This window comes from Ambystoma mexicanum, chromosome 8 (genome assembly GCF_040938575.1).
Source record: "Ambystoma mexicanum isolate Mex_15411 chromosome 8, UKY_AmexF1_1, whole genome shotgun sequence".
NCBI classification, from domain to species: domain Eukaryota; kingdom Metazoa; phylum Chordata; class Amphibia; order Caudata; family Ambystomatidae; genus Ambystoma; species Ambystoma mexicanum.
This window is the reverse complement of record NC_090929.1, coordinates 531,021,298-531,047,944: the sequence shown is the minus strand read 5'-3', so window position 1 is coordinate 531,047,944 and position 26,647 is coordinate 531,021,298. Positions and strand designations below refer to the sequence as shown.

The 26,647-nt window shown below is 43.1% G+C and overlaps 1 protein-coding gene and 1 long non-coding RNA gene across 6 annotated transcripts in view; one reads left to right on the top strand and one right to left on the bottom strand.

The window, feature by feature from the left end:
- LOC138472180 (uncharacterized) overlaps nucleotides 1-23,839 on the top strand; it is a 42,675-nt gene extending 18,836 nt beyond the window's left edge. The window contains exon 2 of the long non-coding RNA XR_011268564.1: nucleotides 23,694-23,839. This is a non-coding gene — a long non-coding RNA (uncharacterized lncRNA). The remainder of the gene's footprint in view (nucleotides 1-23,693) is intronic.
- PRDM16 (PR/SET domain 16) overlaps nucleotides 1-26,647 on the bottom strand; it is a 1,279,606-nt gene that overhangs the window by 1,125,853 nt on the left and 127,106 nt on the right. The window lies entirely within an intron of this gene.

Sequence of the window (26,647 nt, the reverse complement as noted above, 5' to 3'; positions counted from 1 at the left end):
ACTGCTCTCTCTGTGGGGTGATCATCCAATTAGCTGCCAGCTGCAGGTGCATACTCCATCCTGCAAGACAAATCTCTAATCCCCGCCTTCCGCCAACATGCAAACCGTCGTCAATTTTTATACAGAGAATGCAAAGAAAAAAACATATCTATTGATTGTGAATTTCTTTCAGCTGGCGGCGCTAGTCAATCGGAAGCCCACAAGTTAAGCCTGTCCTCTGCGCACAAAGAATGATATTGCCAGGCCGCCTGGGCCGGTGCATCAAATTCACCCCGAAAGCGGGTATTCTTCCCGCCCTATTGTTTCCAGGGCCGCTCTTTCACTCCATTTGCGGCTAATTAAATTAATCTGCTAAGCAGGTGTAAGCCCACTTGTTTAAGCAGTGGTTTGGGTTGCTAAAAGCAGAGCTTGGAAGGTATTTGCACAGCCGGAGTCTTGTACAACACAGCATTAAACCCCATCAAGAGGAAACTTCCCTCAGGACGTCGAAAATCCTGTTTCGCACTAACCATAAAGGTGCTATACATACTCCGACAGCCTCGCTTCTAATCCACACTGCTCGAAAAGCAAGAAAAAAATATAATAACGGGGTTCCTTATATTGCTGTAAGCCTTCTACTTATCCTGTATTGCTCAGAATATACATATCCATAGCTTAATAATACAGACTGCTACGAGATTGGGTAAATATGTGTACGTTCTGCTTGAACAGTAAAGTCTGGCCCAGTGGGTAGCATTCTTAATTTGGTCTAAGAATGCTGCAGTATTTCAGTGACATTCACTTAAGGGCCCAATGGCAGAAAACGAAAAGAATGTTCACTACTGGAGAAAAAAAACAAAAACATTTAACTGTGTCAAATGGCCTGGTAAGACTGTTCGATGTAATAATGCAACCAAGTGCAGTTATATGTATATATTTATTTTTTTAATAGCATACTAAAACCAACTGGCTGTCGCTGCACACATTCTAGGACATGTTTTGCTTTGGAACTGCAAAGGCACAAATACAATTCCGGTATCGCAGCACATGTTTGGATATCTGTTCTTAAATTTCCGTGAAAAACTCACGTTTTTGGGTAACAGATTTCTGCTAACCCACGGGTGGTTCCAAAATTCACAGAGGGAGCCCAGATGCCAGTTGTCCCCTGTAGAATTATTCCAATCTTGGATATACAATTTTAAAATGGCGGTAACTCCGCTTGAGGCCCACTCACAAATCTGGCATTTCCTTGTCCCACTGAATCTTGCTTCCACCTCGACCAAAATCCTGGATCAGCCAAGTTTTAAGACTGGCATGACGCTTTTTGATTGGCAGCTGGGCATCTTTGGGCATCTTATAAGCTTTTCATATTATCGAGCACCCCACACTGTTATTTTATCTTACGTTATACAGTTATTATTTAGCATAATGCCACCCCTCACCCCATCGAGGGAGCGCCCTGGGGTTGCTTCCTGAGAGATGTTGCGGTGCGTGTTATAGGGAGACAACCTTTCTTTGAAGAAAAAAACGGTGAGGTGTAGTAATTCCCCTGTTTAGTAGCGGAGAGGAAGGTTATTTCAAGTAGATGTATTCTTCATATAGTGCCAGCGTGGAGTGCCAGACCGACAAGAAATGTCAGGGCTACCAGAGACAGACAACAATTCTTGTTCCCCCTTCTCCCCCAAACAAAACCAAAGAAATCAACTTGGAGTAAACAATTGCGAGTGAACTCAGCTCATCTATCTCCGAGTTCCCAGAAATGTATTTCCAAACCCATATTCTCTTTGATGCCTTCATACAACCGCCAATAAAAATCAACCGAATGGTCCCTCATTTCCATGGCAAGCACATACAAATTCACCTAGACATTTCAATTTCTAACATTTGGCCTGGCCTATAAAAATGTATTTGTATTAATCACAGATGAGTATGTAGGCATATTCCATCTGTACAAGAAAACACACAAAGCCAAGAAGTCAGCTCCCAACATCACAATAGCTCCTGTCTGAGACACCCTGATTATGCTGCCCTGCACACAAATATCCTTGTGCTTCCTGTGTAATTGGATACAGCCTGTCGAAAACCATATCCTTTCAAATTAGAACTCGTCCAATTTATAAAGAATTAAAAAAAGTGGGTGTTTTAATAGGTCTGTCCCTGCCTGATTTACTCAACTATGTATTGTTAAACAAAGCATTCAAAGTGAAATGTTCCTAGAACCAATTAACACTACAATGGGTGCTGCGCAAACCCCCATCAATAAACACATATATGTAGGTTGTTAACATGGATCAGTGCTATGCAACCTTGATCTCTCCAGAAGTGTTGAACTACAATTCCCATAGGACACAGCCAGCTTGCCCTGGGGTGAAGGATCATGGGTGTTGTCATTTAGAACAGTTGCAGAGGGCAGGTTGCAGACAGCTGATAATTATCCTAAATGTTCTATTTGGCACATTACTTTCTCTCGAACGTGGTTTTATTTTAAGTATGCGTGTTTGCAATAAAACACAGCCCTTTATAAACATGGCCATTTTGAAGTGACAAATAGGTCATTCACTGTGCTTTCTGTCAGCACAAATGAAAAGCCAAGTCTTTAGGGCTGGTATTATTGCATTGTATTCCTTTCTTAATCTACTGTAATTGTGAATGTGAAGGGTTTGTGACCATTGCGCCATCAATATTACAGACGGAAGTCTTTTAAATAAAGACCACGTGAGTCAATTACAAATGTAAAAAATATATTATTAAAGGAGACAACCTGAAATGGCCGATCCTTTAAAACTCGAAAATGGGGTGCTCTTTAAGAGAATCTTGGAGACATGCTTGGGGAGATCAACTAAGGTGCCTTACATGACCTATTTGGTTGCATACGTGCTCCAACTTTGCCTAATTGTAATAAAGAATCAAATTTAGTTGGTGATCCAAAATGTTCTCGCTGATATGTGCAACACATATCTTCTGCCCTGAAGAAGCCCTGATGATTGTAGCCAAGTACATGGAAACATGTTGGTGCTTCTTTTCTGACATTTTAGCAGTGGCAGTCCAGAAGGGACCTTGAAAAGTGTCAATTACTTTAGGACAAGGCTTTTCCATCCATCTTTTCCTGGATAAGCAAGTTTGTTTGGCATCAGCGTCCTTTTGCCACCTAAGCTGCTCTTCCATATTGCCACAAAATAGATCATTAGTTATGAACACCCCACGGATGGACTTGTCTGCTGAAATGTGTGCTTCACTTGACTGGAGGTCCCTGACAGCCTTTCATGGGCAATGACCTTATGGGAAATCTTGAAATATATGTATTGGTCTATACACATATAGATAACTCTACATAACCTTCCATCTCAAATCCAGAGGATCCCAGTGAAGGTGGTTCTTCTGTTGGACACTCAAAGATTTCCCATCACGGCCTACATATATATATGTTTGCAAGGTACAAAACTTCTGCCTGCTCAGGGATGCTCCCTCCCATTGAAGGAATCGGGAAGGGTCTTCTTGTTGTTGCTGAATCTGCAATGTGAAGGGACATGGGCACGGGAGAACTGAAGCTGGAAAACCACAATCGTGAGTAGGTGGCTTGGATGCTAGGATTCTGGCTAGGGAGTTGGACAATTGAAAGTGCATAGATAATGCATTATGTTCTCCGTCCATCAGCCCTCAAATAGTCCACTGAGAGATGAGGGGGAACTTGTTGATGAGACAGTCTGCTCGAGGTTAAAACACATACTTCTTAGGCTAATGATGTGCTTGCCTATAGTGTATGAAGTGGCTTCTGGTTTGTGTGCTTTTCAGTTACTAAATTGCTTAATGTTAAGCTACTCTGTTTGGTGTTCTATTATCCAAGGCTATGTTTCATTACTATATTTCTATGTTTTTCATAATTACAAATAACTATATGCAGCATAATGCAGATGAACTGATTGGTTTTCTGTGTTACACAATTTGGACCAAATGTGAAAGCCTTGAAAAGAACGCAGGCCTTCTAGATTCACCGTTAGTGCAATAGACTTGGGGTCTGCAATCTTGGGCTCGCTAGATATTTTGGGTATCAGGTAATAATGTCCCCACACCAAATGTACCCATGAATAATGTCCCCATACATAATGTGGCCGGGAAAAGCCAATGGCAACATTATATATGGGGACGGGTTGCGGGGATGTCGCCTGCTCCCCTTGTAAAAAAAAAAAACAAAAACAAAGTCTCCTCCGCAAAAGCGGTGAATTGTTTGTCAGGAGACATTTCTGCGGGGACATTATTACATGGGACCCCATTTTGTACTACAAATCCCATCAGCTCTAGCCAGCATAGTCAAAAGTGAGGCATTATGGGAGTCATAGTCCAACTCCTCATGACAGCCACAGGTTGCACACCCTTGCAATCGAATTGTATTAATCTATACAATATGCTGGTCTATAATTAGCGGTGGCAGCATGTTTAGCTTTTCCTGGTATTAGGTACCTAAAAAAGACCTAGTTCATCATGGTACCGTCCTGGATTAAGGTTTGCCCAGCTGTATAAAAATACCAAAGTAGGTGAGAGTTACATTTAGTCAATGTGTCACTCACTTTCTCTGACTCATCCAGATGGAAGATATGTTTCATTGTACTTTTGTGAAATCAGAGATAAGCAGTGGTGCTTAGAAGTATCTGGAATGGGGCATCACCTGAGGTTTTGGGTCCTTTACTGTGATTTGTTGGCAGACAGGATATGGGAGGCTTTGTTTACAGAGCTTGGAAAGTGAGCAGGCTGTGTGTTCCTACCTATGTTGATGTCAGTGCCACAGACATTCGTGGTTTTATAAATACAGCGAGTGGGGGCCTGCTGACTCCAGCTCATTCACAGTGCCCGGGTGGTGGACCAACAGGACTGACATTTTGCCAACCATAACCTCCAGATTACCGTAACTGCAGGCAAGCCAAGGTAAATACAAATGCTTAAATTGCCAGGAATTGGGTAATATGGGTTTGTATACAATTATATTAACGCTACACATCCTGATCCATTCTTGTATGAAATATATATCATATTACAGTGATATTGTAACCATATTGTTCTTAGTGTACTGAGGAACAGTGCTATGTGATGCCTCTTCCTGTTTTGTCAAGGGGTAAAAGGTTGTGTGCCATCACATCCTTTGATGTCACTTGGGGCTGGGGCTAAATTACATCACTTCCTGTGATAAAGCTGCCAACACAGAATTTTAACTACATGATGTACGTATTGCAGGCAGTCCTAATGCTCCAAATGACATTGGGAGAGATTGTAATATTTATCCCTACACCTGGACACTAAAGTATGTATCAATACAGGCTAATACTACATGCAGCCATTTCTTCTTGAAAAGCAATAGCATGCTGACTTGTTGAAACACACTGTTCTTTCTTTCCTTCATGAATGCTGTTTAACCCTGGAAATCTTTGAAACGAACATTGTTATGTATCTTTTCTCACATGATGATTTTCTGCATATTATAGTTGTGTGTCTAACAATGATTATGTAATGTGAATTGTCTGATTACAATGGTGAATTTTGGGGGCCATGCAGCCCTGAGTATGGTGCCATCCACCGAAATGCATTGGCAGAAATAGTGTTTCCCAACAGACCGTGTTGGTCTCTCCTTTTTTTTATGTTTGCCTCACCAAACGTGTGAATAAAGACGCTTTTTGATCACACAAGAGTTTTTTTCTTGAATATTTGATTTTACATCACTTCGCATGGTTCGGGAAAATGAACTACAGTTTGAAAACCAATAAGGACAATGAGAAATGAGATATGATTAACGTTAAGGTTTGAAGTGATAAACAAATGATTTTTAAGCTCAGGAAGGGCGTATTTGAGAGCACCAGAGTTAATTAGATGGTTTCCACCTGGTTTTTTGTAGCTAATATTCACTAAAACCCTTGTGTCATAGGGCTTTATTCTGTTGGTAGCTCCTTGTATATATTTTAAGTGAAGGATACACATATCAAGCTGAACAGCTAAATTAATATGAAAAGTAGTGCCCATCTCTACCCCCTCTATCACTTCCTGTGATGTCATCAGAGGGCAAGGGTCATGTGATGTGACTTCCGATACCCCTGGTATTTTGGTGGAATAAAGTCCCTGGATTTACCTCCAAAAACAACTTATTTCTTACAGAGGTATTACTGCTTGCAGGACATCCACAAAATCCCCATTGAGCCCTATGGATTCTGAAAAGGGGTATTGATGCTGCCTTTCTGTGAGGAACTGGACCATCCGCACGGTGGGTGTGCGCTTACCTTGGCTTTTTTGACATTTGAAATGAAATTAAATTATGGTAGATCAACCTCCGGAAATTGTGCTGGGCTAATCCACACACATGTTCCTATGCTCACCGCATGGCATACTGAAAAGACCCATTGCTTACAGGAAAAGTAACCCCTGTCGTATTTGGTTGCGCTATGACAGGAGGGGTGCACGATGCATCTCCAGAAGGGGGGGAGGGGATAACCAAACCTTTCTCTGCCATGGCCAGTCTGATTATCTAATAAAGGCTCCATGGATCCACCCTATCGTTTTGTTGGGTCCTGCGACTGGTTGCAGCAATTAACATAACATACTACTAGAGTGTACTTCAAACAGGGGCACATGAGGCTTAGCTGCAGAGGGTAAAATAAGAGGCAGGAAACTGCAACAACCTTTCATATGCAACTGTGTAAAACTGAAGCCAGCTCCCACCCTCAGTATCATTTGACAGTGCACTGTCATGTCTTGGACTGCATGTTTACAGTAGTCCTTCCTGCAGGGTGATCCAATTCATAGGGTACGAAAATGTGATTAGCAGGAGCTAGAGAGTCTGGTCTCGCAGCAGCTTTAGGGGAGAGCTACCCTTTAAACAGGAACCACAGAGAGATCCATTAACCAGAGAGACCCTTTGAAGCACAACAGACAGCAAGATGGGTGTGACAGAGTATAAAATGCTTTCACCCCTTTACATTTTCTGTTGCAAAGCACTCTGGTTATGACCTCACACATACAGAAGATTGTTGGTGGTGGCCCAGGATTGGTTCATTAAGGTAGGCTTAGCCTACAGCAATCCCTGCGGTCCATATGGCTTTAAAAGAGGGCCGAGCCCTTCTTTTGGCAGATCACCTGATGACTTTGCAAGGAGTAGCAAGAAGTACTCATTATTGGACCTTGTCTGAAGGTACTGTCTGCCTTACATCTTCCACCAGTGAAGGAAGGCAAGGACCTCCAAAGAGGGAAGCAAGATTCCTCCCCAAAAAATCTCCCAGGAAACAGAGGGAGATAACAAACGAATCCAGAGGACCCTCCAGCCGCTCCAGAACCGGTACCCAGCCAGCACACAGCGTGCCCTGCTAGGCTCTGTAGCAAGCTACCTAGGTGGGAAGTACAAGGAGGGCTCTGACCCTACAACAAAGGACAATGCAGCTGCCTGCAATACACTCCTCAGCTTTGAGCCGTCCGCCTTAAAGGACGACACAAGCCCATTGAAGAATCTGGGAGAAGTGCCTTGATAAGCATTTAGCGACGTCCGCTTTAAAGGACATTTTCAAGCTAGTCGAGTCCTTCGAGCTGCAACTGACTGCGACGCTGACCGTTGTTACGCTGCAGTCGCTTAAAGACCTCAGAGACGTCTCTGCCAACCAGCACTGAGACAACGATTTCTGATAATTGTGGTTCTGTCCCCTTGGTCGTCTCTGAAGGATCCTAGAGACAATTTAAAACTCATTGCTCCCTTTGTGCTGAAGCCAAGTAACCTTAAACTGTTGTGGTTACTGACCATATCGACTACCCTCCTGTCAGTATCCAGAGTGTATCCCCTTTCTTTATTTGAAACTGTCTTTCCTCTGCATTCCCTAACAGGGTGGGCTGGATTTCGTAGTGTTGCTAGAACTGTCTGTTGAATAATAATAAAGTAATTATTTGTATACAACCTTGTTTGGACAGTCCATTTTATCATTGGGTAGTAATTGTATTTACGCTGTGTTGCAACTAACTAACGATCCATGACCTTGCGGAGACAACCCTGCTGTTCCGTCCACGTTACCAAAATTGACCAAGGAGGTTTATAAGTTGCTTGTGTTTCCAATCTGTTTGTATCCCTTCTGGTGTAGAAGCGGTGTGGGGCTGATTGATGGTTTAGAAACCGATATTCGTCCATGGACCGCTGGTGCCCCGGAAGTTGATTTGTCACACTTACTACCACTCATATTCCAGCGGTAATTCTGTCAGATGGAGTAGCAGTAGTAGTAGACAGGTTTTGTGGTAATTCGGTGGTAAATTACAGAATTATCACAATACTCATAGTAAGGCCTGATATATTGATTATCGCCTCTGAGAACTTCAGGGCTATAGAAGTACACTGCGTGAATGCCAAAGGAAAAAGTATATAGAGTGCAAAATAGTGATTGCTGATACTTCCAGTGTAGCTGTGAGATTAAATACCACCCCCTCTTGTGGATCTGCGTGCACCCCAGTAATTAGTCTTTCCTATCCTGGCAGGTCCCCTCCCACTGTCATCCTCTTGAGCTTGGCAATATAAATAACATAGCAACTGCTATCAGCTCAAGAGCCAATTCCCATTGCCGAGTGTGCAGTTCTTATTAACTGGGGCAACCTTTTTTTTCTCTCTTACTATCTTGGTCCATGACTCTGTGGTAGTCGGGATAATGGCATCGATGCTGCTCTGGGCTGGCTGTGGAGCTGGCTTTGGTCGGAATCCTGCGGATCCTGGTTCCCGGTGAATGGCATACTCAAGGCGTGAGAGTACAGCTATCTGCTGCTGCTCCGGCCAACTTTCTTCAAGGAAATGACATGCCTGCATTCTGTGCATATCCCGATGCCACCCTCGGAGTGATTTTCCAAGCAGCTGAGCTCGGTGGGCTGCGCCCCAGCCACTGGACCAGTCAACAGGAGATCCGCGTAAATTGGCGTTAATGCGGACGGACGTGGCGCGTTAAACCAGGGACCTTTTATCTTCCCGCTGATAACAGCCTGTTGCAATGCACATCTCTTTTATCCATCCAAAAAATGATGGTACCCCCTCCCACCCTCCACCCCCCCCCGCCTCACGAAAATGTCTCCTAATTTCCGCCTGTTTGTGAAGGTGTCCAGAGCAGGCGCTCTCTTCATATGTTCTCTGAAGCTTGTGGCGCAACAACCTATTCAGAGAGATAAGCCCCTTTAGAAATGGAAGGCGAATTTAATTCAGTGCTTGAGTGACAGCAGGAAGATTTATCCCACCGCGAGACAATACGCCCTTTTGGGCTTTAATCTTGGACAGACAATGGGCTGCTTTTCGGCCACCGTCTTTTGCGTTTCCCACGATGGTCGGCGACTATTGGATGGACGCCACTATCTCTCTCTTCAGAATGTTTGCGTGTCTGCTGGGCGCCGAAGCAGGGCGGCGGACGGAGGTCGGTATAAAAAAAAAGCCATTGGACCTATCGTTCCCAATGGCCAACAAGGACACCATGTTACAGTAAAGCAGTTGGGCCAAAACAGGTGAGGTGCGTCCGGAATCGGGCTTCTAGCAGGCTCCATTTTTCGAACTTCGCTGTGACCCTTTGACCCAGCACAAGCAGCAGGAGAGGCAGTAACAAAAAAAACAAGCAGCATTGAGCTTTGTGGCGCAGTGACACCCCCGACTCCACCCCCTCACGCCCCCATCGCCCCATGCACTCTGAAGCCAACACGGGCATCAGCCAACGAAGGACTCGCTGTTCCAGCCACGCCATGAACTTGCTATTGTGTGGCCAGAGGCAATTGTGCCAAAGCCGTGTTTGCAATCAGATGGAACGTGCATGTTAGGCGATGCAGCCCAGCTGTCCAAAAGCTCTAGTCACTTATTCCAATAGAACGCAAGCATGCCTAGTTCTTTTTTCCTTATAGCGGTGAAAATGTGCAGTTTGACAGTCAACAGTGTGAACCTGTGACGGATCAACTTCCAGGGCAGGGACAGGGATGAGTATCGGTTTCTTAACCATCAATCAACCCCACACCTCTAGTACACCAGAAGGGATCCAAACAGATTGGAATACAAGTGAATTATAAGACCTTCTTGTCCAGTTTTTGGTAATGTGGACGGAACGGCAGGCTTATCTCTGCAAGGTCGTGGATCGTTGGTTTGTTGCAACACAGTGAAAATACAATTATTACCCAACGATAAAAAGGACTGTCCAGTCAAGGTTGCATAAAAATAGCAACTTTTTTATTACTACAACAGGCAGTTCTAGCATACTGCACAATACAACTCACCTATAAAGGAACAAAGAGGACAGACAGTTTCACAAAGGAATGGATGCACCCTGGATACTGACAGGAGGGTAGTTGGTAAAGTAATCACTCTTACTGTTCAATATTATTTGGTTTCAGCTCCAAGGGGACAAAAGGTCGTAACTGTCTTTAGGGGCCTTCGGAGAAGGACCAGGGGGGCAGAACCATAATGTATCTGGTGCTGAAGAAGCTATTGGTGCTTGACAGCGTCAATGCAGTTCCAGGGCGCTTCACAGCCCTTGAGACAGAGTTAATGGTGGGAGACAGCTGCGGGTACCAGACGTCAGGCAGTTTGGCAAGCGAGGCTGGACGGACGTCTGTAGGCTAAGAATCGTTGTCGCTGTGCTGGTTGATGGATCTGGAATGCTGGTCGAGGTGTCGCGGATGGATCTGGTGACTGCAGCGTGACAATAGTCAGCGGTGCAGCTGCATGCGGTTTGAGGACTCAACTGTCTTGAAAATGTCCTTAAAAGATGGATGCTGGATGATGCTTGTGTGGCACTTCTCCTAGCTTCTTCGCAGGGCTTGTGTCCTTTCAAGGCAGATGGCCCAAAGCTTAGGAAAGTGCTTGCAGGCAACAGCCTTGTCCTTAGTTCAGATACGCTCAGGCACTTCCCACCTAGGAAGCTTGCTGGCAGAACCTTGCAGGGCATGTTGTGTGCTGGCTGGGTACCGGTTCTGGAGCTAATGGATGGGTCCTCTGAGTCCGGTATCTCCCTCTGTTCCCTGGAAGATATTTAGGGAAGGGATCTTGCTTCCCTCTTGGAACTCCTGGCCTTCCTTCACTGGTGGAAGATGTAAGGTAGACTGTATCTTCAGCTCGGTTCCAAATGAGTCTTTCTTCTTGTTTCAAAGTCTTCAGATGATCTGCTAAGTGAGGGGTTCAGCACTCTTTTACAGCCAAATGGGCACCAGTGATTGGTGCAGGCTAAGTCTACCTTAATGGACCAATCCTGGGTCCCCATCAACAATGTTCTGTTATGCATGAGGTCAGGACCAGAATGCTCTGCAACAGGACAGATTAGGGGTGACAACATATAACTAAGTCCCACCCATCTACCTGTCTGTTGTAGATCAAAGTGTCTCTCTGGTTAACTGAGCCCTCTGTGACTCTTGATTAAAGTGCAGGGTTTCCCTTGAAGTATGTGGCAAGAGCAGACTTCTTGTCTCCCCCAAATCACATAATTCTCCCCTCCGAAAGGGGTCTGCTCTGCAGGGACACCTCTGGTAGCTGCTGGACCCAGATAGGGCATTCAATGCCTTTCATACAGAGAGGTGAACACTAGCTTCAAGTTGACACATTGCATACCAAAGGGTTGTTAGTCCCGCCTTCCTTTTGCCTATCTCGCAACCAAGCCCTTTCTGGCTTGCCTTAATTATCTCTCATTAGTACGCACTGCCACTAGCTGAAGGACAAAAGGAATGCAGATTCATGGAGCAATATTCATGGATATTTAAATTAGGCTGCTCATGGCTGGAGGAAGGTGTGCCTTCCCCTTTTTGGAATGCTTTGATGTACCCGGGGTTGTCACATTCAAGCTGAATATGATAGGGGAAGATGCCGCCTGTAGACTGTGTCTTCCCGGAGTACATGTGACTATGCGATTGGTGTTGGAAGCAGATAAAATGTGTGTGGAATGGCCACACTCATTTGTCAGAGGTTGGTCTCCCATCATTCATTTTCATTTATCAAAACATCAAAAAGCCTAGGCGAGTGCACCCTCTCTGTGTGGAGTGTCAAATTCCTCACAGGGCCAGAGTGCACACTTGACAGTGGTATTGCGAGACTAACTACACCTCCATTCTTGCTTGGCAGAGTCCCCACCTCCAGTGACAATGCTCCTATCTGCCTTGGCCTATCAGGTACACCAGCAGTCTCCCCAAGAGGCTGGTGCGTTTGATGTACTGATAGATCAGAATCAATCACATGACATCTATTCAATATCCTGGTAGATGGACTGGCCTACAGGGAACTGTGGAGATTTTCTACTGGGCCTCTAGCATATGGATACGCTGGTTTTCTGCTCGTCTTACCCTTCTTCCCTATCACCACAACCCCTTCCTCCCATCTCTCCTCAAACCCCACAACTCTTTGAAGCAAAGAACGTGTTGAAATTCGTCCAGCATGTTATTTCTGTTAACATATGTATCAAATCAGTGTATTGTTACGTTTAACAACTTTTCAATATTTATACAGGGAAATATTTGCTTTAACAAGTACTGCTTGGACCCATCTTTCCAAGTTTCCTTGAGTCAAGACCCACCATAAACCATATTAGAGCGGTGTGCCTTGCTCACTAAATATGCCTGCATTCGGTTATATGGTGGTATTTTGAAAAACATCTCTAGGGCCACTTTTTGTTCCCATTTCACCTCTGCTGGCAGGTCTACTCGCCTTTGCCTAGTTTTTGGGCAAAAACTTGCAACACCTGCCACCATAGAAGGGCCTTTTGTTGGCGTTACCATTTGGGACCATTATGTGAGGTCCAATCAGTAGGCCACAATTAAAAAATATATATATTTGTTTCCTGTAAATCCTGACGCCAAGACAACCCACCATTTTATTATACACAAAGTGGATCTCCAAGCCTAATTTATTATTAATTTGGATATGGAGCTTCCCTCAACCACCGTCTGTCAGGGCTTCCATTTGCTATTGTCCCTGGCAGGAGATGCTTTATTAAAAGTTCCATTCTCATGGGTGCTCTGTGCCCTTTTCATTTCGATTTTAGAACTTTTCCTGCAGTGAACTGTCATATAGTAAGTTTAGCTGTAGTAATTGGCATTTCTTCCTTTTAACATATGCAAAAAGCAGTGCTACATTGACCAACCACTTAGATAGCTCAGAGAGTCAAGTGCTCACCTCAGGCATATGTGATTGGCCCAGGACACAGCAGCACCCAGAAAAGATGTGCTCAGGTTTATGAGTTGACTGGCCAATCAGGACTGCCCGGAAATGTAAACAAGATAAGGAGAAAGGGCAATCCAAAGCCTACTTAAAGGAACTGCAACACTGTCCCTTGGGAGCACTCACCAGATGGGCAGCTCTAAATAAGTAGGGAGCAAAGCGTAAGAAGGTCGTCCCAGAAAGGGTAAACATCACTACAAGATCTCTCCCTAAGATCTGTAGAGCAGTGCAGGAGAGCTGCACAAATACATCCTTTCAAGAAGGTCTGACCTGAAACATTGATAGCAGTGTCCACATTCAGAAAAGTGAAAAGTGATCTAAATTAGGAGATCGGTGGAGGGGTGGTGTGCCCTTGCATTATCCGATGTACAGGTGTGCTCTATCTATCTATCTATCTATCTATCTATCTATCTATCTATCTATCTATCGATCTATCTATCTATCTATCGATCTATCTATCTATGTCTTTCCCTGTCTTACCCACTTGATCTGTTCATCTATCAGGCTATGTTTCTATTGCTAGATTTTAAGCCTGCTGCATGTATATGTTGACTCTTAGCAGAACAATTATTTGTTTCTTTCATGTTTACATCACCACCCGAATGTTACCACCCTGGAACATTGGCTACATGAGGCCTTTGCTCTCATCCACAGTTAATAATGGCAAGAGCAGAGATTACTGTGGATTCTTAAAAATTGTGGGTGCTGGAGAACTCACTGATTAATTATCAGTGGGATTGTGAGATTGGATTTTCGTGAAAAGACTGCGGGCAGATTCATTTTGACACTGATAGCCTATGCCACAATTGTTTTTTTTAAATTTAAATAAATGTGTTATTATAATGTATTTTTATAGTGCAAACCTAGCACAGGATCAACAGAGCATTGTACAGGTTATAGAAATAAACCTTGCTAGCCATAATTTATAGGTTCACCAAGTAAACATTAGTAATAATGATCAGAGATTGGTGTTGGAAGAGCCAGGTCTTCTTCTAAACTGAAGGAGGCTGGAGCAGTCCGTGTGGCCAACGAGATGGGATTCTAGAGGACTGGAGCATGAGAAGGACTACTGCCCAGTTTTTTCCTCACTTTTAAGCCAGTCTAGTTTCCGGTATGGTGATGGTCTTACTGCAAGACAACTGTGTGCCGCTTGATGTTTTTAGTTTGGGCATCAAGTACGTCGATGGCAAGGCTGGGATGCGGTGGGCACATTTCCTATAGCCAGTAATGAGGAAAGTCAGAGGCTGGTCAGACAGTTTAAAGGGGGCTAAGTGAGTAGCTGGGAGCAGTGTAAGCAGGGTGTCCTGACCTTCACCTAAGTGAAAGATGTCCAGAATTATGCAGCCCTCATATTGTAGGATTAATAAAATAGAATAAAATAAAATTAATAAAAGAGAACGGCTTTACCCAAAAGCTACACTAAGCCAGCATCGCCTTCAACACTGCCTGTGTCATACAAGTCTATGACAAAATCCCATCCTTCCTTGGTCAAAAACTTAACAGAATTCACACTCCCACCAGACTAGAATTTAAGAGATGCAAAAATACAGGCCTCCTTCACCTATGCGCCGTCACTCTGAATTTACATCCCCATCGAATTGGCCCCCTCTCTCCTCCACATCAAGGAAGAACCAAAGAGTCTGCACTTCAGGGATAACATTGTTCCCGCTTTTCATTGCCCGCTTTATTGTAGAGGCCACTGTTGCTTCATAGTTTGGTTTATGGCGCAAACATCCAATAGATAAACACATTGCTACTATGCCTTGACATTAGGTAATGCTTCTTATTTTTAAACAAAATCCCCCTTCATAATGTAAACTGGGAGGATAGCTCAGCAGCAACGTGCTCGCCTTGGAAACAAGACCACACGAAGCAAGCTTAGAAACGTCTGGGTATTAAGCACGTTATAAATACGCAACTAAGAGACATATTCCTGTAACACCGCCTCGATGCCCCTGGGCTGTGTGAGCGCTTTAAAAATGCAAATAAAAAATAAATAAATGGGGGAACTGGTAGAAGCAGAGATTGGGTGGTGGTAGGTTGTACATGAGTTGGCAGGTTCGATAATGTAGGACTGAATGAATGGGAAGATGGAATGAGCATGTCCATGGAAGATAATGATTGCAATAATGAGGCGTCAGTCGCCACAGAATCCAGTAATGCCCTCGCTCACGCAGTTTGCTAATTTCCCTGAAAATGTATTTCAGAATCCTGGTAACAGCTTGGGTTTTTGCCCCCACCGTACCAGCCTTTGTGCGATATGCCAAAAACAACCTGCCTCAGTTTAGCTGAAATTAAATTGTAATTGTTCGAAAAGCTTTTAAGTGCTCTTGGCATGTGCACAAGCTCAGCACATCGGAGTAGGGGGTGACGTGTGGACGGAGGGGAAACCCACTGTCCTCTCACTCAGAGCCTCGAATGCCAAAGGGTTGTCCTTTGAGCAACTCATTTTGTATTAGCTCGTGGAAGCGGAGCGGCAGCCAATCACAGAACTCACAATGCAGGCTTTACATGCTGTTTAAAGTGTGTGCTCTAAGGAACTCACCGACCACCTCTTCCTCCCACTGCCCTTTTTGCTGGAAGAAATCCATGCAGGATCTGTCACTATTCTTCCTGCTCTGTCTATCCGGTCTTGCCTCTTCTCACGGGCCGTGGCTGCTTGGGAAACGTACAGCCACTTTTCTATTTATGCAATGACGATGGTGAGTGAATTTCGTTTTCGTTCAGGAAAACACGTTCATGTGTTCAATTACTTTCCCCTAAACAAAAACTGAACCGAGCACTATCCTATTGTGCTAATAGCGATGATCACAAGTTTGATGGCTGTAGTGGCTGGCAACTGGACCACAGTCCTTTTTAAAAGTCTTTCATTTGCTCAGGCGTATTAACTCAGACTAACAGGCCGCTACCAGCCAGTACAGCCTCCCAACCCAGTAATTATCACAAACTTCTATCCTCAACACTACCTCAAATGATGCTAGATGAGAGATTGGAAGGTGGGGGAGGAGCTTAATTGGATGCAGCCCAATCCCGAATATGATGTTCTGGCCCAAGCAAATAATATACAGCTGGTGCTAACATGTGCTCATAAGAAAAATGAACCAGTGCATTTAGTCCACTTGAGTTTAGCACTCCTTATCTACAAAGCAATAAACTAAACCAGTGGCATAAACCTTGTCAAAAAATATGAAAAGTCCCAACATTAAGTACAGCTTATTATTTCTTCATGCATTCATGTTTTGCAGAGTATTTCATGTTCACATTTTGTTTGTGACTTTTCAATTTGTCGTGTACTCAAAATTTCAAACACAATTGTGTATGCTCTACAGCAGGGGCCTGCAACCTTTGACTCTCTATATGTTTTGGACAACAACTCCCATCATCCCTAACCAGCATAGTCAGTAGCCAGATATCGTCGGATTTGTCCCAACATTAAGTACAGCTTATTATTTCTTCATGCATTCATGTTTTGCAGAGTATTTCATGTTCACATTTTGTTTGTGACTTTTCAATTTGTCGTGTACTCAAAATTTCAAACACAATTGTGTATGCTCTACAGCAGGGGCCTGCAACATTTGACTCTCTATATGTTTTGGACAACAACTCCCATCATCCCTAACCAGCATAGTCAATAGTCAGATATCGTGGGATTTGTAGTCCGAAACATCTGGAGGCCCAAAGGTTGCCGACTCTTGCTCTAGAGCAAGGGCCTGCACATTTTTGCCACTGCAGATATTTCAGACTACATTTTCCATCGGCCGTAGCCAGCAAAGTAAACAGTGAGGACAAATGGGGGATATGGTCCAAAAAACCTGGATTGCCACAGGTTGAAGATCCGTGATATAGAGCAAAAGGTGTTAGTTTGGGACCAATGCAAAGAATATTCCTATAGAATGACATCCATCAGGAAAGTAGTTTAGGATTCAAGTGCATGGCCCTGTTTCATTGTTAAGGTAGAACATCCACAATCACCTTTTTGCCAATTGTATACTATCACAGTGAGGAGAGGAATACTCCACTGGACAATTTCAGTCTCTTTTCTTTGAATCATTTTGATAAAAAAAATCTAGCTCATCCCGAGGGGGTGTTTGTAATAGTTGGCCTTAGATTGGTGAAGATAGCTGTTATATGTTAAATTCGGCTGGACCATGAGTTTTACCAGTATGGAAATCGAGAGATTGTGAAACATGGTTCATTAAGGGGACTGATAAGGCTGGGGAAGAGACATCCAATTATTAAGCAGTCACAGTGGCATGACTTTGTCAGAGCTATCTGCACCTTGAAAGCCACCAGTCTGATGGGGACACCTCTCAACATCTCGATGAGAAATCTACACCTGGTTGGGCTCAGTTGTGCACCAGCCTAAAATGTATGCACAGGGGAAGAAATCCGAAAGTGCTGGGGATGAGTCTGAGCAAACGGTGGTGGATAGTAATTGTGCTCTATTAAACCAATAGGCTTGAGCTATGAGTCTGTAATTGAAAAAGGATGAGGCAGCCTGAGCAAGGCCTTCCTCTCCTAGAGCTCAGCTCACATGAGTTCCATAATTGGTTTGCATGAAAAGAGGCTGCAAATCAGGACTTGGATGCAGTCTCTACATTAACTCTGCAAGAAAAACAGCACTCATTCCCGCAGTAAAGACTGCACTTCTTAAGGGCCTCATTTACAAAGCATTTTTCCATAGGACTGCACCTTTGTAAAAGGCTTTGGAAAATCAGGCCCAATGTGTTTTAACAAGACAATCTTTCAGTTTATTTGCCATTCAGAATCACCGCCACGTTTGTAACAAAAAGTTGGATTTTCTCGCTCTACGGTGTTCAAAACCTCATTATCTGAGATGCTGACTGTCTGCCCCATGGTATAGTCACTAAAAACTGTGAAAAAGAAATATATGAAGAGCATATCCTTGCCCTTTACCAGTCTTTGCCCCAGGCTCCCAAAATGACATGATTGCTATTATATATAGACAACACACCCATGTTTTTCTAATGGGTTTTGTTCCAAGCATCCTTAACTTTCCGCGCCCCTGGGTAAGATTGTGATAGTGACATTAAGAACCCGGCTATCATTCTATTCTTTTCTGCCCTCCGGCGAGAATACCGTCGGCAGCGCTTCATCAATGACCACTTTGGGGCCGCAAAATCCTATTTCAGCCTGATCACTCGCATGAGGCATGAGCACTCCTACACAGATGCAGCGGGCGCACGCACGCACGCACGCACGCACGCACGCGCACACACACACACACACACACACATATATCTCACCTATCAGCACCAAGCTTTTAACCTGTTTCCATTTTGTGTAATAGCATTGCTATTGTGATCCCTTCCTTTGTGTTGATGAAATAATCTATTGGCATTTTGCTTCGCTAGTCGTGTGGAGGGTGGGGGGTAAAAAAACAACAGAGATTGCTTAACAAGAAATCGAGCATTATATGTGCATGTGCAATAAGTTCGATGATGTACAGCAATGCATATTTAAGGTGCTGTATCTGTACTTGCAGAATCTTATGTTGAGTCAACCAGCTGATGGTTTTTGTTGGATAAAATCAGAGGCTTAGCCAGGATTGTGTAATTAGTGGGGCCTGAAGCTAATGTAGTTGGGCCCACAGCAGTGACATTAACATCTGTATGTCCACACATCGCTGCTGGGTGGGCATTTATAGATTTTGATGGGGCCTTGCCCGCTCAGGCCCTACCCTGTCTGCTCCTCTGGATATAACGCTGTATCAAATAAGGGTGGCACTGCCATGCTTCACAATCCGGAACTATAGAGAGGGAGTCTTACAAGGCTCATTCATTGTTGTGGCAGGTTTGCACAGGAACCACAGCGGAGGTATCTGTGGTCGTGGAGGATTGCTTGCTGTTGTCATATTCAGTTGATGTGGCGATATTTTTTTTGTGACAGTAGTATTTCGGTGGCTTGTAGTAGGTTAATAGCACCAGCAAGAGACCACACGTTGGTTCAATAATGTTGCATGCTATGTGTTTGGAAAATGTGTTCAGAGTGCCGAAACCATCATCAGAACCGCACACCGTACAAAGGTGCTTCAGAACTGTACACGTCAGCACAGCAGCAAAGCGATTTTACATTATGCCTCACTCCCCGCTAACCTAAGCCCACACACACACTCTTTCAGATCCGCCAGAGCGCCTAGAGGCTATGAAAATGGCAACAATGTGCAGTAAAAATCGCAGTAACATAACATGAGCCTAGCATATTTTCGCATCTACCCTCTGGGCCCCCTCCTTAGTCCTAGTTTGAGGTCTTTACCTTGAGTGCCCCCATGAGCTGACCGCCTCTCAGCACCAGGATGCACCACCCACCTGAAGAAAGCAGTCTTGGCCTCTCATCATCCTGTCTGGACCCAGCCACTGAATGAAACTATGAGATCAAGCCCAGAAGCATGTACTACCTACCATCGCTCCAGTAGCTGGACTTTCAGGACTGCATGCCGAGAACTCACTGCAGATGTTTTTCAGCATTTCTAATAACCTAAATGTGTTTCCACCCCCTACACCACTCCCCTCAGCAATATTTCTACTCCAGCTACTTGCCACTCGTAGCAGTTTCCCTCTGAGTTTTCTCTGCATGCACTGTGCAAAACCCATAAAAAAATAAATAAATAAATGCATAATTAAATAAAGAAATAGAATAATTAAAAATCCATATTTTGTTTAACTGTTAACAGGTGGAGAACAATAGATGCCCAGGTGTGTGCGTGTTGTTCTTTTACAACAAAACCAACATCATTTTACTCATGTCTAACCCGGTATGCCTCCTACTTACATTGAACCAGAAATCAAAATCAAGTCTCGACACAATAAAAAGTAAAGTCCATTCAGGAGATCAGACTGACCTCAACATGTACTAATTGTTCCCATTGGAATTCGTTACATATACATTGTTGTGATATGTCAGAAAGGATAGTGCATTGCATCCTTTGCTGGGCAAGTTGTAATCAATGCTATTGCAAAAGTTCAACGATTGAGACACTTCTCTACTTGTCTCAAAAACCAAAGTAATACAACACAGTACAATATTGTGTGTGTTGGGTCTGCACCAACCTATACAAGTTTGTAAAAAGCTCATTTTAAGCAGCAATATCCATCACACATTGCAAACCAAAATTTGAAGGAATTCAATAGAGTTGTACCAACATCTTTTGGAGATTAGGTGACTATTTCAGGTGCAGGGGAGAAATCAAGCAATCATAACACATAGGGCCTCATTACACGGAAGGCGGAGGACCAAGGTGCTATTAGCGCCATGGTTCATGCCGGTAAAATACCGGCACCGCCTTGGTGGAAAAGGGAATTACCGCCCCATTCCAAGGTTGGTGGGGCGGTAATTCCCCCTTCAACCATTGCCCTTCCCCATTCCCATTTTTGCCACATAGGGCTCTATGGGAATGGGGAAGGCGCTAATTACGGTACCGCAAATTGCGGTACCGTAATTAGCTCCACTGGTCTCTTTGCGGGTTGGTTTTTAACGCCTGCAAAAAGCAGGCGTTAAATTCCCCAACCCGCAAAGGGACCTCGTAGTAAGGCGGTAAGGATTTACCGGTACCGGTAAAATACCGGTACCGGTAAACCCTTACCGTCTACCGTGTAATGAGGCCCTTAGTCTGACAACCATGTGAACAGAATAGGTTCACAATGGTAGGGATACCTCCGTCCGCCACACTCAATTAAGGGCTACATTAGCCAAACAGTTATCACAGTTTAAAGGGAAACATTACATTGATAGTGTGCAATGAGATTGTCAGTCAAAAAAGTTAAATCCTTAATTTCTTCTTCCAGTGAATATTTTATGCAAACAGTTCAAAGTTTTGGGACATTCATCCCGAACCATCAGTGATCTTTTCCATCATTTCTAAATTATATATAACCAAAGGGAAAATAGTATTGGTCATTGCCTTGATACAAAGTAAGAAATCTCTAGAACCAAGATTCAAAATCTGAAGGCGGCCAATTGAAGGAGTCTAGAGAGTGTTCAACAAGAAACCAATATTCTGAACATTAATATAAGTCAATGAATCTATTAACAATTGAAACCAAGAGGTGTACAGAGAGTAGGGACCACAACATGTCTTACCTTTCATTGTTGAAGGGACCAATAATCCTTAAAAGTATTCACTATGATATTGAAGATGTTTGAAAAAAGGGGTAGACCAAATGGAGTAAATCTGTACTAACTCTCATGGCAGAATGTTGTAAAATGTCTTCATTAGAAAACGATAGATGAGGCCTAACTCAATAATGTAGTAAATACTGTTGCAGGAAAAAACCTAGAATGTAGATCATTTGCCTACAAACAAATATATAAGAGCTAAAGTGAAACTAAGGTTAGTATCAATCATGTAATGAAATATACACAACATATACAAAGATCAAAGTTCTAAGGGCCAGTAAAAGGAGATTTATCTATACAGACAAAGCACCAGAGTCCACTCTGTCAGAAACACTATGATATGGTCTCCTCTCAGCTGTCAATGTGGCAGTGTTACAGTGGTCTCAAAATCCCAAACAGACCCAGGGGAATCACAGACCGTCCAAAGCAGACTCATTGATGGAATTGACAAAGTGCACAGTAAAATCCATCTTTATTATCTTCAAAACAAAGCCGGGACAGCGCATACATATTGAAATATTGTCGCTCTCAACATGTTAATCAAAAATAATTGCCTAAGTACTACAAATGTGTCATTAATGATGTCATAACAAGATCTCAGCCTACAAAACCTATGGGAAATGGTGATAGGTTAGTGGGGTTGGCTACAAATAGATTCTAAAGGGGTTAAATATTTAATTAGGTTACAAATATCTGATGGATCCACCTGGGCCCACCCCTAAATTGATAAAGGTTAAAATGCATCATATATCCAGCTACTAGTTGGATGGCATACTACTTCATGGGTGGCATAACACTAAGGATTCTGATAGGTTGACTCTCTGCTAACCAACCTTGGACACTTGACAGGTCATCAATATATGATCCAGACATAGAGTAGCGGTAGAGAGGCCAATGGACTGTTCCTCCCCCAAATAAAAAGTTACCACCCCTCATTCTCAGGCCATGAGTCCGGGCAATCCCTTTGTACTCGACTGTGTCTGGTGCCTCATGTCTATGTGTGCATTTAGGGAGTATTGCAGGTGTCCTATCTATGTTTGCTTTTAATGAATAGTCAGTGTTCTCAATTATGGGTCACGTGAGATGGGACTGTGTTTGAAATAGATTTATCCTTTATTTAGTGAGATTTCAGCTATTCTCAACGTGCCTGTTCGTTTTCTTTAACCGCTAGGGACACTCTTGGGGTGTACTTCATTGAGTCCTTTGGCTTACTGCTTTACTAGACCTTTCTAACAAAGGCTGGTTTTGCTCTTAAAAAACGTTAATTAATCTGGGAGTATACCGCATGTGTTGTGGGATTTGCTATCTTGTGCCGTTGTTATGCCATTCCAATACTCCCTTATTTCACTCTGACCTTGGAATTAGTTGTCCACCGCTGTCTTACCTCTGCACAATTATGTATTTCTGTGGATTCAGCCTTTTGAGCTCTTCCAAGGACTTTATGCCTGTGCTCATTCAAAGACATGCTGCAGCTTTCATATTTGGATAGACGGCCGCCCCATTACACTTTATCTTCCATATTACTGAGCTATATGTATGTGTTGTTCATGTTGCATTCACCTTATACATTGGTCATGTGAGGAATTGTCTGATACTTGAGCATGGGCGGAATCTGGCACGAACACACTTCTTGCATTTGAGGCACTGTTGACCACTAAAATGTCAGAAGTTGTGCTTTCTCTCTAGCAACGGAATTCTTAAGGAATTCTTAGTGTAAAACTGAGGAATTGACCAAAGGAAATATCTCCTTTTCAGCAAGATGATCAATTGTCTGAATGCAAGGGTGCAGATTTTAAGTGTAGTACAATGGTTTGGAGATTTATTCATGGACAAAAAATGTATCCCCTTTAATACTCAGTCAATAATAAAAATCCTCCATGATTGCACCCACATTGAATACAGGAAGTTGAGGACAGCAATTTGGGGGAGTGGAAATAGAAGGAAAGGAAGTTCTCAATGAACAAATGTTGAATTCTAAAGAAAAGGGACACTGCCTCAAATGTGTACAGACTTCTAATGAGCTACAGCAAATGCAATGTAAAACTCCCCAGATCCTGGTCGAAATCAATTGGCAGAGAAATAACGGAGGGGAGATGGGAGAGCCTGTGCAGGAATATAGCTTTAACCTCATTGAATCTTGGGGAAAGAGTGTGGCAGATAAAAATTCTCAGCAATGTCTATTGGACGCCCACCAAACTGTGTGCAAGGGTTTGAGCAACTCAGATGCCTGTTGAACATATGATGTCCAAGTGCTGTTAAGTATGAACATTCGGGTTCAAAGTAACTGAATCCATGAGTAAGGTTGTGTTGTCTGACCTGGATTTTGATTTTCAGACCATTGTTTTGGGGGTAGATGAACTCTTGGGAAATTTGCCCTATCCCCAGAAATGTTTGTTTTTTTTTTTTTTAGGGCTATCTGCTTACAAATCATATTGAGAGATTGGAAGAATATGAACATGCCATCATGGTCAACATGGATTGAAGATCTCTTCAAAATGTCACTACTAGAACAAGTCATTTTACGTAAACTGAAATAAAATTATCTTTATGAAGAAATTTGGGTTAGGTTTTTTGATCTGACGTAAATGTTTACTGTGTTCTCTATTCCTGGCCTGCTTGTCTCGTTATATTGTGAATACTTTAATAAAAATGGGAATGCAAAAGAATGTGGTGTATTATAGGCAATCTGCTGCTGTGAGTGTGTTGGTTGTGTGACTAGTGCATGGCGACAAGAGACGGAGACATGAATCATACGTCAGGGTAAAAAAAGGGATTGGGTTAGCGGCAGTGAAACTTTCGGTTGAAGTTTACCATTTAACTGGTCTCGAATATTTGTGCTGTTGACTCTCAGGGTGACAGATTCGAACAATTCCAATTCTTGTTAAAGGGGGGACAGAGAGACAAACCCAAAAGAGTAACAGTTCCTGAAAACCAACCTGGATGTATCCCTTGACTGAGCTGATGATTTTATCTGAATTAATCTCTTGTTGGACACTAAGTTCATGATAGGAGTAGTAGGCATGATTGATATGAAATATTGCAAACATGATATTTGAGGACGCAATGTAATGTTGACCATGCGTTCCTGGATCAAGGCTCCCAAAGACTACATTAGAGTAAGGAAGGGCCAAACCGCTCAAATCGGATGCACACCTATAGAATTAATGTGGCATTGAATATGCTAGAAGGGCTGAAACCATTTGGAGCTGAAATGTGGATTGTTTCAGAAGCTTCAAAGATGAATTGAGTGTTACCTGTTGTCTTGACCCAGCTTGACCTTTTAACACCATTTTTCTGTTTTCACTTATTCTTTTCTTAATTGCATTATGCTTTTATCATCGCTGTATTTAATTGTCTTTGACTTTATTGTGCTATTCAATCTCTGCTCAGATTCAAATCATTTGACCAGGTTCAAACCACTGGGTGCACAGGATTCAAATTATTCGACAGAAGCAAGGCGAGTGGTGCCTTTTAAAGCTCAGTTTGTATCACCTTGCGAGTCATCTCTCTAGGGCGTGGACTGATTCAAACTGTTCGGTCTCATGATTCGAGATGAGTTGTCTAAGGCTCATCAACCTTTCTAATGACTAAAGTCTCACCTAAAAAATCATGCACTAGACAATGACATCATTATATGAAAGTGACATCTTCTTAATCGTCTTATTATAATGTAAACACTTTGAAACTAAGTAACACTAGACCGACAGCTTCATATGACGTTAGGATTGTATTGACCTCTATTAAGGTTTTAACAGATGTCTTCACTTCTGTTGAAGATGTAGTTTTTTTATATTACTGTCAACGCCACCATTATCATTATGATTACACCATCTGATGAAGAAATACCACATTGAAATCTGCAATACTGAAAATACTGCCTACTCTATCTTATGGTTGTCCTACTTTCGAGAACATGGTCGTCTCGTCTGTCACCGAAACACAGTGTTGATCCCCTTTAAGGGATGCTATACATTTTTGCCAAAAATAACAGGTCTTGAATTACTTATGAACTAGTTCATGGCTGTGCTCATGTATAGGCAGAATACGGAAACTTGACTGATAATTGGTATTTCCCCATGCATGCAATAGCCTACTGCCTGTGCCGTGCTCTCATTGGCAGTTCACTAGAATGACCCCATGGACTGGCCTTAAGATGCGACGCAGGAAGACCACTGCATTTGATGTGGACTAGCCACCACTGTGGTCTTTTTCATCTGAGCAACCCGCTTTATATGGATTGGTTGTGTGCATGGGTCACGCGTCTGTGGTTGGTCGCTACATTTATTCTGCCTTCTGTGGTGCATTCCTCTAACACATGCCAATAGTCTACACCTGCCACGTGCTGTTGGGAGAGAGGGAGCACACATCCACTTCTTCCTTCAGCATGACTCTGGCATTCCTAATGGATGGTGTTAGAAAAGGAGTCAAGGGGCTAGGGGTGTACTATGGTAAACTGAAGTACACAGCTGTTTTATTATCCCACACAATACCCTTTCAAATATTAAATTCAAGTTTGTCAGAGCTCTTCAAAACATAAACAATTTGCCAGATCCCACCAAAATACCAAAATATAGGTTATACATGTCAGTTTCCTGAAATGTGCATTTACTTTTATTTCAACACGGAAAGGTTTTGGGGTAAATTGTAAATACCTTCTCAGGTGCATTTAAATAACGTGTCGCTCAAATGCATTGGCAAACTGACAGAGCCTAATCTTGCTAAAATGTGCCAGTCTTTCAGCAGGTCTTTGTTAAAACCCCTAGCAACCTGAAGATGCCGGTCAAATAGCACGGCGAGTAGGGCGCTCGCTGTGGTATTCGTGCAGAGCCTGCTGATGCAGGTTTGAATCCCATCAGAGCCAAACTCAGCCGTTCATCCTTCGATAAATGAGCACCACACACAGTGGGTAATAATAAGCAGCGCTCAGATACCTGAGGGTTTGTAGCACTATATAAATGCTAAATTATTATAATTATTATGTGTTCCACTTGTGGGCCTTTTTGGTTGGGATAGAACATGCACCATACATAGGCTTGCTCACTGCATCTGATTTGTGTGTTGAACGAATAAGAGATGATTGGCTGTGATAAAAAGAATCAGACTTCTTTTGGTTTCTCACCATACATCTAGAAAACAGAACTAACAATGTCTCTTGGCACTTAATCAGTTTGTCTTATTATCAACCAACCAAGCACTGCACAGTGTATTGTAAGAGGATTCAATTCAGCACTACAGCTAAGTTAACGCCTAGTCTAGAATACTGAATGAAAACCCTTATTGATATATCTTTAGGTCCAGTTCATGCGTTCTGGATGACTACCCCTGTATAACACCCCTCTCTTGGAATCCCCCTGACCCCACTGA